Here is a 19023-nt window from a genome sequence, read left to right on the forward strand (position 1 = left end):
GAGGAGAAGGGGACGACAGAGGATGAGATGGTGGATGGCATCACTGACTCGATGGATGTGAGTCTGAGTGAACTCTGGGAGTTGCTGATGGACAGGGAGGCCTGGCGTGCTGCGATTCATGGGGTCGCAAAGAGTTGGACACGACTGAGCGACTGATCTGATCTGATCTGACAACCAAAAATGCTATTAAATATTTTAGAAACTCAGTTAATTTTAAATAAAATCTACCCAGGCATAAGAAAATATGATAAAGTGAATTTTACTTTATTAAAATTGAAGTATAGTTGAATTTTCAAAGTGGTATTATAGATATATTTCATTTTTTTAAAAATTACTTTCAGTGGTTGTACAATGCACTATGTCCAACTTTTCCTACTTAAGAGACCCTAATCAAATGACTTCGTATCCTTTATGGGTTGAACTGTGTCTTCCCCAAAGATGCCAAAGGCCTAATCCCAGGATATGTGAATGTGACCTTATGTGGAAATAGGGTCGTTGGAGATGATCAAGTTAAGATGATGTCATCAGGGTGAGCTCCAGTCCAATACTATTGCTGTCTTCACAAAAGAGGAAAATTTAAATACAGAGACAGACACACACAAAGGGAAGACAAGAAGAAGGCATGGAACAGATTCTCGCTCACAACCTTCAGGAGGAACAACAGTGGCAACACCTTAATCCTGAATTTTTAGCCTCCATGACTATGATAAGATAAATTGCTGTTGTTTGAGGCACCTGATGTATGGTACTTTGTTACAGCATCTATAGGAAACTTAACATTTGAATCTTACACTGTCTCATCTGAAAAATGGGAATAATCATGCTGTCTCCCAAGGCTGTTCTTAAAATTAAAATGAGAATGTTAGTTATTTTGACAATAATCAGGAATTATAAAAATAACAGGATTATTTTAATATTCTAATAAATATTCAATATATACTACTCAAGATTTTTTCTATTTTAACCTTTAATGCTGCTAAGTTGCTTCAGTCGGGTCCTACTCTGTGAGACCCCAGAGACAGCACCCCACCAGGCTCCGCCATCCCTGGGATTCTCCAGGCAAGAACACTGGAGTGGGTTGCCATTTCCTTCTCCAATGCATGAAAGTGAAAAGTGAAAGTGAAGTCGTTCAGTCGTGTCCGACTCTTAGCGACCCCATGGACTGCAGCCCACCAGGCTCCACCGTCCATGGGATTTTCCAGGCAAGAGTACTGGAGTGGGGTGCCATTGCCTTCTCCAATCTTTAAATAACATTTCTTAAAAGTATAAATTTTCCCTTTAAAAAGTTTTTTAAAAACCACTTTACTGAGATACGACTGACATACAAAAGGCTGTATATATTTAATGTATACACACTCAGTAAGTTTGGAGATAATATGCATCTGTGAGGCCACCATTAAAGCCATAAACTTATTCACCACCTATAAAAGTTTCCTTTTGTGTCTCCCACCCCACTTTGTTTTTAATTAAAAACGTTTTTGTGGCAAGAGCACGTAACTAAGATCTACCCTCGTGGCAAAATTTAAAGTATATAATAATACACAACTGTTAACTATTGTCTGAGAACTTAAAATTTAATTTCCCAACATATCCCCCGCTGCCCCCCTCCCTGGGCAAAAAAACCCCAAACCCACTAAATGGCTGTCTATACAGCAATCCCAGGTAGCTGTGACTCAGAGAGCTGGAAACAATCAAAGGATTTGGTTGGCCAAAAGTAGATGACAAAAGAAAATAAAAAGTTTAAAAAGCTGACCATCTATACAAAAAAAGAGATATATTTGTAAATACTGTTTCTTGTCTTTGCTCTACTTCCTGTACTATTACAGTTACCCACAGTTTATAAGTGAAAGCATACATGTAGATTCCAGCTTGTGTTTCTTCCAGTCCAGCGTTTCTCATGATGTACTCTGCATACAAGTTAAATAAACAGGGTGACAATATACAGCCTTGACGTACTCCTTTTCCTATTTGGAACCAGTCTGTTGTTCCATGTCCAGTTCTAATTGTTGCTTCCTGACCTGCATACACATTTCTCAAGAGGCAGATCAGTGGTCTGGTATTCCCATCTCTTTCAGAATTTCCCACAGTTTATTGTGATCCACACAGTCAAAGGCTTTGGCTAGTCAATAAAGCAGAAATAGATGTTTTTCTGGAACTCTCTTGCTTTTTCCATGATCCAGCGGATGTTGGCAATTTGATCTCTGGTTCCTCTGCCTTTTCTAAAACCAGCTTGAACATCTGGAAGTTCACAGTTCACATATTCCTGAAGCCTGGCTTGGAGAATTTTGAGCATTATTTTACTAGCGTGTGAGATGAGTACAATTGTGTGGTAGTTTGAGCATTCTTTGGCATTGCCTTTCTTTGGGATTGGAATGAAAACTGACCTTTTCCAGTCCTGTGGCCACTGCTGAGTTTTCCAAATGTGCTGGCATATTGAGTGCAGCACTTTCACAGCATCATCTTTCAGGATGTGGAATAGCTCAACTGGAATTCCATCACTTCCACTAGCTTTGTTCATAGTGATGCTTTCTAAGGCCCACTTGACTTCACACTCCAGGATGTCTGGCTCTAGGTCAGTGATCACACCATCGTGATTATCTGGGTAGTGAAGATCTTTTTTGTACAGTTCTTCTGTGTATTCTTGCCATCTCTTCTTAATATCTTCTGCTTCTGTTAGGTCCATACCATTTCTGTCCTTTATCGAGCCCATCTTTGCATGAAATGTTCCTTTGGTATCTCTGATTTTCTTGAAGAGATCCCTAGTCTTTCCCATTCTGTTGTTTTCCTCTATTTCTTTGCATTGATCGCTGAGGAAGGCTTTCTTATCTCTTCTTGCTATTCTTTGGAACTCTGCATTCAGATGTTTATATCTTTCCTTTTCTCCTTTGCTTTTCGCTTCTCTTCTTTTCACAGCTATTTGTAAGGCCTCCTCAGACAGCCATTTTGCTTTTTTGCGTTTCTTTTCTATGGGAATGGTCTTGATCCCTGTCTCCTATACAATGTCACGAACCTCAGTCCATAGTTCGTCATGCACTCTATCTATCAGATCTAGGCCCTTAAATCTATTTCTCACTTCCACTGTATAATCATAAGGAGTTTTATTTAGGTCATACCTGAATGGTCTAGTGGTTTTCCCTACTTTCTTCAATTTAAGTCTGAATTTGGCAACAAGGAGTTCATGGTCTGAGCCACAGTCAGCTCCTGGTCTTGTTTTTGCTGACTTTATAGAGCTTCTCCATCTTTGGCTGCAAAGAATATAATCAATCTGATTTTGGTGTTGACCATCTGGTGATGTCCATGTATAGAGTCTTCTCTTGTGTTGTTGGAAGAGGGTGTTTGTTATGACCAGTGCATTTTCTTGGCAAAACTCTATTAGTCTTTGCCCTGCTTCATTCCATATTCCAAGGCCAAATTTGCCTATTACTCCAGGTGTTTCGTGACTTCCTATTTTTGCATTCCAGTCCCCTATAATGGAAGGGACATCATTTTTGGGTGTTAGTTCTAAAAGGTCTTGTAGGTCTTCATAGAACTGTTCAACTTCAGCTACTTCAGCGTTCCTGGTTGGGGCATATGGCAGAAAGTGAAGAGGAACTCAAAAGCCTCTTGATAAAAGTGAAAGTGGAGAGTGAAAAAGTTGGCTTAAAGCTCAACATTCAGAAAACGAAGATCATGGCATCCGGTCCCATCACTTCATGGGAAATAGATGGGGAAACAGTGGAAACAGTGTCAGACTTTATTTTTCTGGGCTCCAAAATCACTACAGATGGTGACTGCAGCCATGAAATTAAAAGACGCTTACTCCTTGGAAGGAAAGTTATGACCAACCTAGATAGCATATTCAAAAGCAGAGACATTACTTTGCCAAAAAAGGTTCGTCTAGTCAAGGCTATGGTTTTTCCTTTGGTCATGTATGGATGTGAGAGTTGGACTGTGAAGAGGGCTCAGCGCCGAAGAATTGATGCTTTTGAACTGTGGTGTTGGAGAAGACTCTTGAGAGTCCCTTGGACTGCAAGGAGATCCAACCAGTCCATTCTGAAGGAGATCAGTCCTGGGATTTCTTTGGAAGGACTGATGCTAAAGCTGAAACTCCAGTACTTTGGCCACCTCATGCGAAGAGTTGACTCACGGGAAAAAGACTCTGATGCTGGGAGGGATTGGGGGCAGGAGGAGAAGGGGACGACAGAGGATGAGATGGCTGGATGGCATCACTGACTCGATGGACGTGAGTCTCAGTGAACTCTGGGAGTTGGTTATGGACAGGGAGGCCTGGCGTGCTGCAATCCATGGGGTCGCAAAGAGTCGGACACGACTGAGTGACTGATCTGATCTGATACATGTAGATGTGTCTAGCACATGCCCAACACAGTAGGAAGTTAATAAATGTCAGCTGCCCCAGCCCTACCTCACCTCCTTCCCCTTTACTCAGTGGATGATAAGTAGCTGCAATTAATATTTAGGATAATTACATAACTTTGTAATCTCATCATAATGTCACTGTATCAATAAATTTCTTCCACCTTCACAAGTTCCAGTTAGAACAGAAAGGTACCAATCTAATTTATGTTATTTCTCATTTTGAATAGTAGAGATTAGAATGCACATAAATTACAATTCTATGCCATAAAATCTCCACACTGCCAGGAATAAAACAGTTATGTGTGCCTGTGTGCTCAGTCACTCCATTGTGCTGATTCTTTTTGACCCCATGGACTGCAGCCCGCCAGCCTCCTCTGTCCATGAAATTCTGCAGGCAAGAATACTGGAATGGGTTGCCCTTTCCTGTTCCAGGGGATATTCCCAATCCAGTGACAGAACCCATGTCTCCTGCATTGGCAGGTGAATTCTTTACCACTGAGCCACCTGGGAAGCTCCAGTTATGTGACATGGGCTACCAAAAAAAAGAGTATTTCTTTATATCTCATCGTCTACATTGTGCACCCCACTCTCTCTCGGCCAGGCAGGTTGTGGCAGTAATTTAGTGAAAGATTCCTGAGGACAAGTGAATTTGAAAGGATAAGTCAGATAAGATAAGACAAAGACTCTCCTAGTTTGAGAAACTCAGGCATTCTAGGTATTTTACTAAAGAAGAAAATATTAAAGTATTTTCTTTAAACTTTTATCATTACAGTTTCATTTAGGATAATAAGCTTTTGTTTATTCCAAAGCCAGTCAGACACCTGAAATGTCTTAATTTCTGACTAATACTCTTTGCTATAATATCGATATTTTTTCATTAATGGTATCAGCTTTATTTTTAGGTTGAGTAATATTCTAATTTGTTTTTTAATTGAAAGATAATTGCTTTACAGAATTTTCTGTTTTCTGTCAAACCTCAACATAAATCAGCCATAGATATACATATATCCCCTCCCCTGTGAACCTCTCTCCCATCTCCCACCCCATTCCACCCCTCTAGGTTGATACAGAGCCCTGCTTTGAGTTTCCTGAGCCATACAGCAAATTCCCGATGGCTGTCTATTTTACATATGGTAATGTAAGTTTCCATGTAAGTTTCCATACATCTCACCCTCTCCTCCCCTCTCCCCATGTCCATAAGTCTATTCTCTCTGTCTGTTTCTCTACTGCTGCCCTGTAAATAAATTCTTCAGTAACATTATTCTAGATTCCGTATATATGCATTAGAATACGGTACTTATCTTTCTCTTTCTGACTCACTTCACTCTGTATAATAGGTTCTAGGTTCATCTACCTGATTAGAACTGACTCAAATATGTTTGTCTTTATGGCTGAGTAATATTCCACTGTGCATATGTACCAAAACTTCTTTATCATCTGTCGATGGACATCTAGGTGGCTTCCATGCTCTAGCTATTGTAAATAGTGCTGCAATGAACAACGGGATACATGTATCTCTTACAATTTTGGTTTCCTCAGGGTATATGCCTAGGAGTGGGATTGCTGTGTTATATGGTGGTTTTATTCCTAGGTTTTTAAGGAATCTCCATACTGTCTTCCATAATGGCTGTATCAATTTACATTCCCACCAAAAGTGCCAGAGCGCTCCCTTTTCTCCACACCCTTTCCAGCATTTATTGTTTGTACACTTTTTGATGGCCATCCTGACCAGTGTGAGGTGATATCTCATTGTAGTTTTGATTTGCATTTCTCTAATAATGAGTGATGTTGAGCATCTTTTCATGTATTTGTTGCTGCTGCTGCTGCTGCTGCTAAGTCGCTTCAGTCGTGTCTGACTCTGTGCAACACCATAGACCTCAGCCCACCAGGCTCCCCCGTCCCTGGGATTCTCCAGGCAAGAATACTGGAGTGGGTTGCCATTTCCTTCTCCAATGCATGAAAGTGAAAAAATAAAGTCAAGCCACTCAGTTGTGTCCAACTCCTAGCGACCCCATGGACTGCAACCCACCAGGCCGCTCCATCCATGGGATTTTCCAGGCAAGAGTACTGGACTGGGTTGCCACTGCCTTCTCCCATGTATTTGTTAGCCATCTGTATATCTTCTTTGGAGAAATGTCTGTTTAGTTCTTTTTCCCACTTTTTGATTGGGTTGTTTGTTTTTCTGGTATTGAGTTGTATGAGCTGCTTGTATATTTTGGAAATTAATCCTTTGTCAGTTGTTTCATTTGCTATTATTTTCTCTCATTCTGAGGGCTGTCTTTTCACTTTGCTTATAGGTTCCTTTGCTGTGCAAAAGCCTTTAGGTTTAATCAGGTCCAACTTGTTTTCTTTTGTTTTTATTTCCATTACTCTAGTAGGTGGGTCATAGAGGATCTTGCTTTGATTTATGTCATCAAATGTTCTGCCTATGTTTTTCTCTAAGTATTTTATAGTTTCTGGTCTTATATTTAGGTCTTTAATCCATTTTGAGTGTATCTTTGTGTATGCTGTTAGGAAGTGTTCTAATTCCATTCTTTTACATGTAATTGTCCACTTTCCCCAGCACCATTTATTGAAGAGGGTGTCTTTGCCTGATTGTATATTCCTGCTTCCTTTATCAAAAATAAGGTACCCATAGGCACATGGGTTTATTTCTGGGCTTTCTATCTTGTTCCATTGGTCTATATTTCTGTTTTGGTGCCAGTACCATACTGTCTTGATGACTGTAGCTTTGTACTACAATTTGAAGTCAGGAAGGTTGATTCCTCCAGCTCCATTCTTTATTCTCAAGACTGCTTTGGCTATTCGGGGTCTTTTCACTTTCCAGAAGAACTGTGAAATTTTTTGTTCTAATTCTGTGAAAAATGCCATTGGTAATTTGATAGGGATCCCATTGAATCTGTAGATTGCATTTGGTAGTATAGTCATTTTCACAATATTGATTCTTCCTACCCAGGAACATGGAATATCTCTCCATCTGTTTATGTCATCTTTGATTTCTTTCATTAGTGTCTTATAATTTTTCTTTGTACAGTTCTTTTGTCTCCTTAGGTAAGTTTACTCCTAAATATTTAATTATTTTTGTCGCAATGGTGAATGGGATTGATTCCTTAATTTGTCTGATTTTTCATTGTTAATATATAGAAATGCAAGAGATTTCTGTGTATTGATTTTGGATCCTGCAACTCTGCTAAATTCACTGATTAGCTCTAGTAATTTTCTGATACTATCTTCAGGGTTTTCTATGAACAGTATCATGTCATCTGCAAACAGTGAGAGCTTACTTCTTCTTTTCCATTCTGGATTCTTTTCATTTCTTTTTCTTCTCTCATTGCTATAGGTAGGACTTTTCAGAACTATGTTGAAGAACAGTGGTGAAAGTGGACACCCTTGTCTTGTTTCTGATCTTAGGGGGAATGCTTTCAGTTTTTCACCATTGAGGATAATGTTTGCCATAGGCTTATCATATATGGCCTTTACTATGTTGAGGTAGATTCCTTTTATGCCCATTTTTTTGAAGAGTTTTAATCACAAATAGTTGCTGAATTTTGTTAAAGGCTTTTCCCGCATCTATTGAGAAGATCATATGGTTTTTATCTTTCAATTTGTTAATATGGTGTATCACATTGATTGATTTGCATATACTGAAGAATCCTTGCATGCCTGGAATAAACCCAACTTGATCCTAGTTTATGAGCTTTCTGATGTGTTGCTGCACTCTGTTTGCTAAAATTTTGCTGAGGATTTTTGCATCTCTGTGCATCAGTGATATTGGCCTGTCGTTTTCTTTTTTTGTGTTCTCTTTTTCTGGTTTTGGTATCAGGGTGATGGTGGCCTTGTAGAATGAGTTTGGAAGTGTTCCTTCCTCTGCAATTTTTTGAAAGATTCTTAGGATAGGCATTAGCTCCTCTCTAAATGCTTGACAGAATTCTCCTGTGAAGCCATCTGGTCCTGGGCTCTTGTTTTTTGGGAGATTTTTGATCACAGCTTCAATTTCAGTGCTTGTAATTAGGTTGTCTATAATTTCTATTTCTTCCTGGTTCAGTCTTGGAAGATTGAACTTTTCTAAGAATCTGTCCATTTCTTCCAGATTTTAGATTTTATTGCCATCTAGTTGTTCATAATAGTTTCCTATAAACATGTGTATTTCTGCATTGTCTGTTGTAACCTCTCCTTTTTCATTTCTGGTTTGTTGGTTTGATTCTTCTCTCTTTTGTTCTTGATGAGTCTGGCTAAAGGTCTGTCAGTTTTGTTTACATTTTCAAAGAATCAGCTTTTAGTTTTATTGATCTTTACTATTGTTTCTTTCATTTCTTTTTCATTTATTACTGCTTGGATCATTATGATTTCTTTCCTTCTACTAATTGTGGGTTTTTGTTGTTCTTTTTCCAGTTGTTTTAGATGTAAAGTTAGGTGGTTTATTTGATGTTTTTCTAGCTTCTTGAGGTAGGACTGTATTGCTATAAACTTCCTCTTAGAACTGCTTTTGCTGCATCCCATAGGTTTTGATTTGTCGTGTTTTCATTGTCATTTGTTTCTAGAAATTTTTTGATTTCCCTTTTGATTTCTTCAGTAACCTGCTGGTTATTTAGAAACGTGTTGCTTAATCTCCATGTGTTTGCGTTTCTAACAGTTTTTTTTTTTTTTTTTTGTAATTCATATCTAGTCTCATAGCATTGTGGTCAGAGAAGTTGCAAGATACAATTTCAATTTTCTTAAATTTACTGAAGTTTGATTTGTGACTCAGGATGTGGTCTATCCTGAAGAATGTTCCATGTGCACTTGAGAAGAAGGTGTATTCTTCTGCCTTTGGATGGAATGTCCTGAAGGTATCCATGAGATCCATTTCATCTAATGTATCATGTAAGACTTGTGTTTCCTTATTAATTTTCTGTTTTGATGATCTGTCCATTGGTGTGAGTTGGGTGTTAAAGTTTCCTACTACTATTTTGTTACTGTCAATTTCTCCTTTTATGTCTGTTAGTGTTTGTCTTATGTGTTGAGGTGCTCCTATGTTCGGTGCATGGATATTTACAATTGTTACGTCTTCCTCTTGGATTGATCCCTTGATCATTATGTAGTGTCCTTCCTTGTATCTTGTAATACTCTTTATGTTAAAGTCTATTTTGTCTGATATGAGGATTGCTACTCCAGCTTTCTTTTGCTTCCTATTTACATGGAACATATTTTTCCATCCTCTTTCAGTTTATATGTGTCTTGAGGTCTGAAGTGGGTTTCTTGTAGACAGCATATATAAGGGTCTTGTTTTTGTATCCATTCAGCCAGTCTGTGTCTTTTGGTTGGACCATTTAATCCATTTACATTTAAGTAATTATTGGCATATATGTTCCTATTGCCATTTTCTTAATTGTTTGGGGTTGATTTTGTAGATCATTTTGCTTCTCTTGTATTTCTTGACTATATAAGTCCCTTTAACATTTGTCATAAAGCTGATTTTGTGGTCCTGAATTCTCTTAACTTTTGCTTGTCTGAAAAGCTTTTTATTTCTCCATCAATTTTGAATGAGATCCTTGCCGGGTACAGTAATCTTGATTGTAGATTTTTCCCTTTCAGTACTTTAAGTATTTCCTGACATTCCCTTCTGGCCTACAGAGTTTCTGCTGAAACATCAGCCGTTAAAGTGTATGGGGTTTCCCTTGTATGTTACTTGTTGCTTCTCCCTTGCTGCTTTTAATGTTCTTTCTTTGTGTTTAGTCTTTAATAGTTTGATTAGTATGTATCGTGGCATGTTTCTCCATGGGTTTATCCTGTATGGGACTCTTTGTGCCTCTTGCACTTGATTGACTATTTCCTTTTCCATGTTGAGGAAATTTTCAACTCTAATCTCTTCAGAAATTTTCTCATACCCTTTCTTTTTCTCTTCTTCTAGGACCCCTATAATTCGAAAGTTGGCACCTTTGATATGGTCCCAGAGGTCTCTGAGACTGTCCTCAGTTCTTTTCATTCTTTTTACTTTATCCTCCTCTTCAGAAGTTATTTCCACCATTTTATCTTCCAGCTCATTGATTCATTCTTCTGCTTCAGATATTCTGCTATTGATTCCTTCTAGAGTATATTTAATTTCAGTAACTGTGTTGTCTCTGTATGTTTATTCTTTAATTCTTCTGTGTCTTTGTTAATCGATTCTTGCATTTTCTCCATTTTCAAGGTATCATCTTTACTATCATTATTCTGAATTCTTTTTCAGGTAGTTTGCCTATTTCCTCTTCATTTATTTGGACTTCTGTGTTTCTAGTTTGTTCCTTCATTTGTTTAGCATTTCTCCGTCTCTTTATTATTTTTTTTTTTTAACAGTTTTTGTGTTTGAGGTCTCCTTTTCCCAAGCTTCAAGGAAAGTTGAATTCTCCAGTGGTTTGTGTGAGCTTCATATAAAGATGAGATTTGTGCTGGTTTTTGCTTGTTTTTCCTCTGATGGGCAAGGGTGAGTGAGGTGTTAATCCTGTCTGCTGATGACTGGGTTTGTATTTTTGTTTTGTTTGTTGTTTAGATGAGGCATCCTGCAGAGGGTGCTACTGGTGGTTGGTGATGCTGGGTCTTGTATTCAAGTGGTTTGCTTTGTGTGAGTTCTCACTATCTGATACTCCCTAGGGTCAGTTCTCTGGTAATCTAGGGTCTTGGAGTTAGTGCTCCCACTCCAAAGACTCAGGGCTTGACCCACAAGTGGGTTTGTTATGGCATGAAGGGAGATCAAAACAAATATCCAAAAATGGTAAACCAAAGATGAACCCCAAATGGCAGTTACAAAATCAGGCAAATCATAATTAAAATAGTGGAATATACACATATACATATACACACATGAGCAAAGTGAAAACAGTCTAACAAAAATAAAGTACAGTAGATTGACCTGGTGAACAAAGCAAATCAAAAATTATATTTATCAGTTAAGAACAAAACTAACTAAAGCACAAACTGGAAAACAAAACTAAAACAAGGTGCCAAGTGGGGAATAAAACAATGAAAATAAAACTAACAAATATGTTGAGAGGAAAGGAGAGAAAGAAACAAAGAATAGATATGCAAAGTTAAATAGAGGTAGATAAAGATTTATATATGTTACAGATAACTGCAACGGGGAAAGAACAGTAGGAAAAGCAAACAAAGGAGTTAAGTGTAGAAAAAATAACAACAGGTTTAAAATTTTTTTTAAAAAAGAAAAAAAAAAAAGAGGAAAACTCTGCTGAACTGCAAAAGCCCAATGTAGAGGCAGAGGTATACAACAACAATAAAAAATGTGACTGAGGGGAAGGAAAAAAAGCTCAAAAGCTTAATTGGATTTCTTAGTGCCTGGCAGCTCAAAGTGTGCAGGGACACGACTGTCTCTGCTGCAGGAGTTATGGCCCTATCAGAGTCTTTTTTCCGAGCCTGTTGTAGCTGGCAATCAGAAGGCCTCTTTGGCCAGTCTTTCTCTGTAGCTCCACCCATTCAGGCACATAGAGGGCTGCCGTGCCTGGGGTCCTACTCTGTAGATCGGCACTTCAGGCACCTAAAGGGGCCCCCTGGGTGGGGTCCTATCTGTAGTTCAGTGTGTCAGGCGTTTGATGGGCCAGCCTCTATTCTTCAGCTGCAGATGCTGGCATGTTGGGGGAGACAGGCTACGGTGACAGTGACGGCTTCACCCCCTACGACACTCAGCTGTATTGCCTTGCTTCCATGGCTTCCTGGCTTTCCTCCACAGGCATTTCCCACCACAGTCTCCTCCCTCACATCCCCTCCATCTGTCTCTCTGCAGTCAACAGCAGCCCTTGCCCTGGGATTGCTCCACACTCCCCAAACTCCAGCTTCCAGCCACTGCGCCTTCCAGAGGACCAGCTCCTGTCCGGGGCATGTATGGCTGCAGCAAGGACTGTCTGATTCTCATTCCATTCACGCTGTCACAGATCAGCTGTTTCCCTCTCAGCCTTAAATGTTTCTCCTCTGACTCGGACAACTGCCCCGATGTGTTCCCCCACCCGCTGAGAGCAGGTCCACTCCTACTAACACTCCTGTTTTTCCCCCTAGTTCCTTCATCCTACCGAGTTTTGTGTGGTTCTGTGTATTCTTTTCCTCTGGTCAGGTACTCCTGTCTGCTCTCGCTGGTGTCCTGCACGCACTCCTGTGTCTGAAGGTGTATCCTGATGTATCCGTGGAGAGAGACGTACTCCACGTCCACCTACTCCTCCGCCATCTCCTTCTCCTCTTAACTAATTTTGAAAGGTCCACTTTAAAAATATTTTAGGAAAATAATCATTACTTGATGATCAACTATAATAAGTAGAAACATGGAGACAAAACTTTCATATGTATATTTAGACACACTAAATATACATATGGACTTGCTCAAATTAGTTTAAACATACAAATATTATATAAAGTGGAGAAGAAAATGGCTACCCACTCCAGTTTCTTGCCTGGAGAATACCATTGACAGAGGAGCCTGGCCGGCTACAGTCCAAGGGGTTGCAAAGAGTCGGACATGACTGAGCGACTGAGCACATTATATATTTTTTGAGGGGGTATAAAGCCTACAGAAACAATTTTATGGTTTCTCCACACTACTTCAACATGTCTTTAAAGTGGTCAAATTTTGGGATGGATGAGTTAAGAGGAAATAATTCCATAATCAGTATCAATTAATAAGGAATGGGTTGGATCATTAAATTTTAATTTAAAAAATAAACAGGTTTCACAGTTTAGTAATGTGCTTTGAAAGCAGAGGAAAAGTGTGTTTAAACTCCAGTTCTAGAAGTGTAAAAATTCTAAACTATTACTCTTTCTAAGCCTCAGTTCCCTCATCTGTAAAACAGGTACAATAATACTCCCAAGGGTTCTCCTCAGATTTGAACAAAACATATCTAAAAGCTTCAGTGGCACCTAGTAGTTAATTAATTGTTCTAATATTGCTATTAATAGACAAAATATTTAATGTAGAATAAATAAAACTATTTTGTCTTCTCTGTTGCTGTATTAAGTTACACAAGAGGGAAATTCACATGAAATGTCATTATGGTTTTTTATTCCCTTAAGTAAGTTAATTTATATTTAAGGTACTTTAAGAATTTTTAAAAGGCACTAGACTAGGCATCTAGATTCTAATAGTAGCTCTACACTGGCTAACTGAACTTCCTTAAACAAGTTACTTCATCAATCTAATATTCACTTCAGTTCAGTTCAGTTCAGTCACTCAGTCATGTCCGACTCTTTGCGACCCCATGAATCGCAGCACGCCAGGCCTCCCTGTCCCATCACCATCTCCCGGAGTTCACTCAGACTCACATCCATCGAGTCAGTGATGCCATCTAGCCATCTCATCCTCTGTCGTCCCCTTCTCCTCCTGCCCCCATCCCTCCAAGCATCAGAGTCTTTTCCAATGAGTCAACTCTTCGCAAGAGGTGGCCAAAGTACTGGAGTTTCAGCTTTAGCATCATTCCTTCCAAAGAAATCCCAGGGCTGATCTCCTTCAGAATGGACTGGATGGATCTCCTTGCAGTCCAAGGGACTCTCAAGAGTCTTCTCCACACCACAGTTTAAAAGCATCAATTCTTCAGTGCTCAGCCTTCTTCACAGTCCAACTCTCACATCCATACATAACCACAGGAAAAACCATAGCCTTGACTAGATGGACCTTTGTTGGCAAAGTAATGTCTCTGCTTTTCAATATGGTATCTAGGTTGGTCATAACTTTCCTTCCAAGGAGTAAGTGTCTTTTAATTTCATGGCTGCAGTCACCATCTGCAGTGATTTTGGAGCCCAGAAAAATAAAGTCTGACACTGTTTCCAGTTTCCCCATCTATTTCCCATGAAGTGATGGAATATTCACTTAGGTCATTTGTAAAATGGTAAAATCCAGGTTATAATATTTTGATTAATAGATTAATTTTATAAAACTACAAAGCACTTCTATTAAACTACCACATAGGGATTATTACTGTTATATTATCTCAATAAAAATGAGACTTAACATGTACCTATTTACATTAATTTCACAACTTTTCCAAAAGAAATCAGAGCCAAATCTAAGTAGTAGGGCCAATCCTAAACTGTTTTCCATTGCTGGGTAGGACACAGGCATTCTAAGCATAACTATCATATCAATACATATCAAACAAATTTCAGAGTTAGAATGAACTATAATATACTGAGTCATTTTTATAATCATTCCACAAACTCAAAGGTAATCATCATAACACCTGGATTTTATCAGAGGCCACTAAATTAATAGCTTTTATTAGCATAAGATATTTACCAGGTATAGAAAGACTGCATTCTTTCTCTGAACTGATTCACTGAAACCTGAGAGTAGTTTGGTAATTAAAAGGCAGGGAAGCTCTTCTTACTTTTCCAGTCTATGAACAAAAAAAGAAAAAGGCAAGACTGAGTAAGGTGTATGAAGTAACCTAAGACTCTAAGGGGGGACAATCACAAACAGTGGGCAGCACTAGAATGGTTAGCTGCCTAAACATAAAGTGACTGGAAACAGGTATCTCTCTTGTGCCTACTTCCTCATCCACAGAACAGGGACACTAGCACCTGCAGCTACCTCAGAAACATGGAGGCAAATCAGAAACTTCTTGGACTGTGTATTATAAGGGGGTGCTCCGTCATGAAGCTCGATAGCCTACTTCATATTTTCTTTTAAGGGTGTATTTCATTAACTTTAAAAAAGACCCCCAAATCTGACATTAACCTCCTTCCAAATTTATAAGCAACTACTTCAGTTGGCTGAGAACACTCACACAGATGACAGGCATACATCAATATAGATTGTTATCACTGAATTCTGGGAAAAGGTGCAAGATTACATTTTGTCTTCAGAAAATGAGAAAGGTCACTATTTGGTACACATGGGTGTGTACATTTACTGTCACTGACTGACCATTACATTCTTTGCCACAAGGGCTCAGAACCCTGAACAGTAGGTTCAAGCAGCCTTAATGGATGAAGAGCTGGTACCCACACTGACTCTTACTTGCCACATACCTCTACTTCGTAGCTTTGTCTGAATTAGTATGACGTGACTAATTAGTGTAGTTGGTATAAATTAGTACAACTGAGTAGGACATTAATGAGAATCGTCTGAGTTTTATATAACTGTGCTCAGTGCTCATGTAATAGACAATCGACTTTTTTCTATATATTCTATGATGTTCTTAACTACTTCATGAAACACTGAACCAAGAGCTTAAGTTCAAAGTGCAAACAAAATCAAATACGTAAACAGTTCAAACTATCTTCTTAAAAAGGAGTTATTTTTGTGAGAGAAGAGGCTCATATTAGCTCATAATATTGAAAATAGAGATCATCACTAAAATTCTGTCACAATTCTCCAATAATGATTAAAAATTTATTACGACATTTTACTATTGTTTCACAACTGAAAAAAAAAAAAAATTTTTCCCTCTCTTAAAAAGTATGATCTATATTTAACTATGTATCTATATTTTTTAAAATGTTAAGCTGTAAGAGGATATACCTAAAACAAAAAGCAAAATGAAACAGAACATACTAATACGAAACAGAAACTAAATACACAAAATAAACAGACTTTTCAGTTCAGTTCAGTCGCTCAGTTGTGTCCGACTCTTTGCGACGCCATGAATCTCAGCACGCCAGGCCTCCCTGTCCATCACCAACTCCCAGAGTTCACTCAAACTCACGTCCATCGAGTCGGTGATGCCATCCAGCCATCTCATCTGCTGTCGTCCCCTTCTCCTGCCCCCAATTCCTCCCAGCATCAGAGTCTTTTCCAATGAGTCAACTCTTCGCATGAGGTGGCCAAAGTACTGGAGTTTCAGCTTTAGCATCATTCCTTCCAAAGAACACCCAGGACTGATCTCCTTTAGGATGGACTAGTTGGATCTCCTGGCAGTCCAAGGGACTCTCAAGAGTCTTCTCCAACACCATAGTTCAAAAGCATCAATTCTCTGGTGCTCAACCTTCTTCACAGTCCAACTCTCACATCCATACATGACCACAGGAAAAACCATAGCCTTAACTAGATGGACCTTTGTTGGCAAAGTAATGTCTCTGCGTTTGAATATGCTATCTAGGTTGAGCACACCCATCAAAATCATCTAGAGCAGGAACTGTAACAAATAAGGAAAACCTACTCACCCTTCCTCTTTTAGACCAGTGTGATGGTTACAAAGTGACAAGCTCTTACTGCTGTCCGCTGGCGTATCTACAGACCTCTTATTCTTTTGAAATTTCCCCAACTTAAAATGGATGCAAATAAGCCAGCTGTGATTCCAACAAAAGCGATCCTGCTGGTCCCTACTGAGTTTCCACAGAAACGTGCACAGTTGGCAATGGCAAAGAAGTTGTGTACTGGCCTCAAACTAGCTTAAAGTTTTAATATTCAAAAGGTCCGTCTAGTCAAGGCTGTGGTTTTTCCAGTGGTCATGTATGGATGTGACAGTTGTACTGTGAAGAAAGCTGAGCGCCGAAGCATTGATGCTTTTGAACTGTGGTGTTGGAGAAGACTCTTGAGAGTCCCTTGGACTGCAAGGAGATCCAACCAGTCCATTCTAAAGGAGATCAGTCTTGGGTGTTCTTTGGAAGGAATGATGCTAAAGCTGAAACTCCAGTACTTTGGCCACCTCATGCAAAGAGTTGACTCATTGGAAAAGACTCTGATGCTCGGAGGGATTGGGGGCGGGAGAAGAAGGGGAGGACAGAGGATGAGATGGCTGGATGGCATCACTGACTCGATGGATGAAGTTTGGGTGAACTCCAGGAGATGGTGATGGACAGGGAGGCCTGGCGTGCTGCGTTGTTGATAGACAGGGAGGCCTGGTGTGCTGCGATTTATGGGGTTGCAAAGAGTCGGACACAACTGAGGGACTGAACTGAACTGTGTGAAATAACAATCATAGTACTTAGTAAAAACCCAATACCAAAAGAAAAAGTGTCTGTGAAAAGTTACAATTACCAATGGCAACCATTCTTTTACTAAAGAAACACAGTTTATGAGAGTATTCCCAGTAGGTCACTTAAAATGTAATAACCAACATCCAGAGAAAAACAATATCAAGTTTAATCTAAATACTAGTAAATATTGTGTGTATCTTTCTTTCCCTTAAATAAATTCAGTATGACTCCTCATTGGTTTTACTTAAAAGTAAATGTTTTTACATCAGTGATTCTCAAAGGGCAGTACCTAGATCAGCATCCTCAGGAAAATGATTGGAAATGTACATTCTTGTTCCCACACCCCAGACTTACTGAAACAGAAACTTTGGGGGTGAAGTCCAGCAATATATGTTTTCACAAACCCTCCAGGAGATTCTGATGCAAGCTAAAGTTTGAGAACTTTATATAGTGTCAAATTTCAGAGGAGGCTGAATATGAAACAGAAACTGCAAAGCTTTATTTAACCCGTTGGAACTAAGTAAGACAAGGTAATAAAATACAATGCAAAGGAGAACTCACTGGCCTCCTGTATTAAGTCTGTTGGTTAGTAGATCACTGTCTCACAACACATTTCCAACCACTGAGGTCTTCAGACACACAAGGCAACAACCTAACCATTTATTACTTTATAGTAAGAGAATAATCTTTTTTCCAATACATCAATCATGTACGTAGGGATGAGCCTGAAAGTTTGAGTCATAAATTTTAACATTCTTCACTAAAATTGGCCCTCCATATCTATGGGATCTGCATCCAAGGATTTAATCAACCCAGGTAAATAAAAAATAACTTAAAAAAAAACAAAACCCAGAAAGTTTCAAAAAGTAAAACCTGAATTTGCCACATGCTAGCAACTATTTACAGGGCATCTGCATTATATTCACAACTATTTATGCAGCCTTTATATTGTATTAGATATTATAAGTAGTCAAAAGGTGATTTAAAGTACTATATAGGATATATACAAATTCTATGCCATCCTATACAAGGGACTTCAGCACCCTTGGGTTTTGGTGTCCATGAGGGTCATGAAACTGATTTCCCCAGTGCTAAGGGATGGCTGTACTTGTTAAAAAAAAGAAAAAAAAAAAAAAAGAAGAAGAAAATTCTTTTAAGAAACATACATGGAGAGACATCCATGTGTATATCCACTGGTGCTATGTATGCACTGGTGGTCCAGTGGTTAAGAATCTGCCTGCCAATACAGGGGACAAGCCACCTCAAGGAGAAGTCCAACGAGAGAGTAGCCCCACTCGCTGCAACTAGAGAAAGTCCCAACACAGCAATGAAGACCCCGCACAGCCAAAAAAAAAAAAAAGGAACATACATGGGTGCAGTTCTTCCTTAGTATCTAACACATTAGAGTTTATACACTACAAAATACTCATTTTCCATTAACTTCTGTATATATATTTGTAATTCCTTCTCTATTTCCTTTAAGACAACAGACAGTGCTAAAAAAAAAAACAAAAAACAAAACCGAGGTAGTTTTTAAAGTAACCAGAGAGATATAATGGCGAAAAACTACTGGGTAAATCAAATATGCCATATACCATTTAAATCAATGAATTCAAGCCAGCTGAAGTTTTCTGAAGGTTGTAATTTAAAATAATTTGCTAAATGCCTTCAGTATTTTTTGAATAGTTTTATTTTTGGCTGTGCCGGGCCTTTGCTGCTGGGAATGAGTTTTCTCTAGTTGTGGAGAGCAGGGGCTACTCATGTGTGGCTTCTCGTGGTGGCGGCTTCTCTTGCTGC

The 19023-nt window shown here is 39.0% G+C and overlaps 1 protein-coding gene across 10 annotated transcripts in view; it reads right to left on the bottom strand.

Annotated features, from left to right (window-relative positions):
* The window catches only part of POU2F1 (POU class 2 homeobox 1), a 213091-nt gene that overhangs the window by 111593 nt on the left and 82475 nt on the right, over positions 1–19023 (bottom strand). For 2 of the 10 annotated variants that reach the window (XM_070782386.1, XM_070782379.1), the window contains exon 1: positions 14603–16893. The exons of 6 other annotated variants lie outside the window; for them this stretch is intronic. The gene's annotated coding sequence lies outside the window, so the exon portion shown is untranslated. Of the gene's footprint in view, positions 1–14602; positions 16903–19023 lie in introns of those variants that run through there. 2 more of the 10 variants (XM_070782366.1, XM_070782365.1) reach the window with 2 other exon arrangements.

The sequence above is a fragment of the Bos indicus genome, chromosome 3 (assembly GCF_029378745.1).
Source record: "Bos indicus isolate NIAB-ARS_2022 breed Sahiwal x Tharparkar chromosome 3, NIAB-ARS_B.indTharparkar_mat_pri_1.0, whole genome shotgun sequence".
NCBI classification, from domain to species: Eukaryota; Metazoa; Chordata; class Mammalia; order Artiodactyla; family Bovidae; genus Bos; species Bos indicus.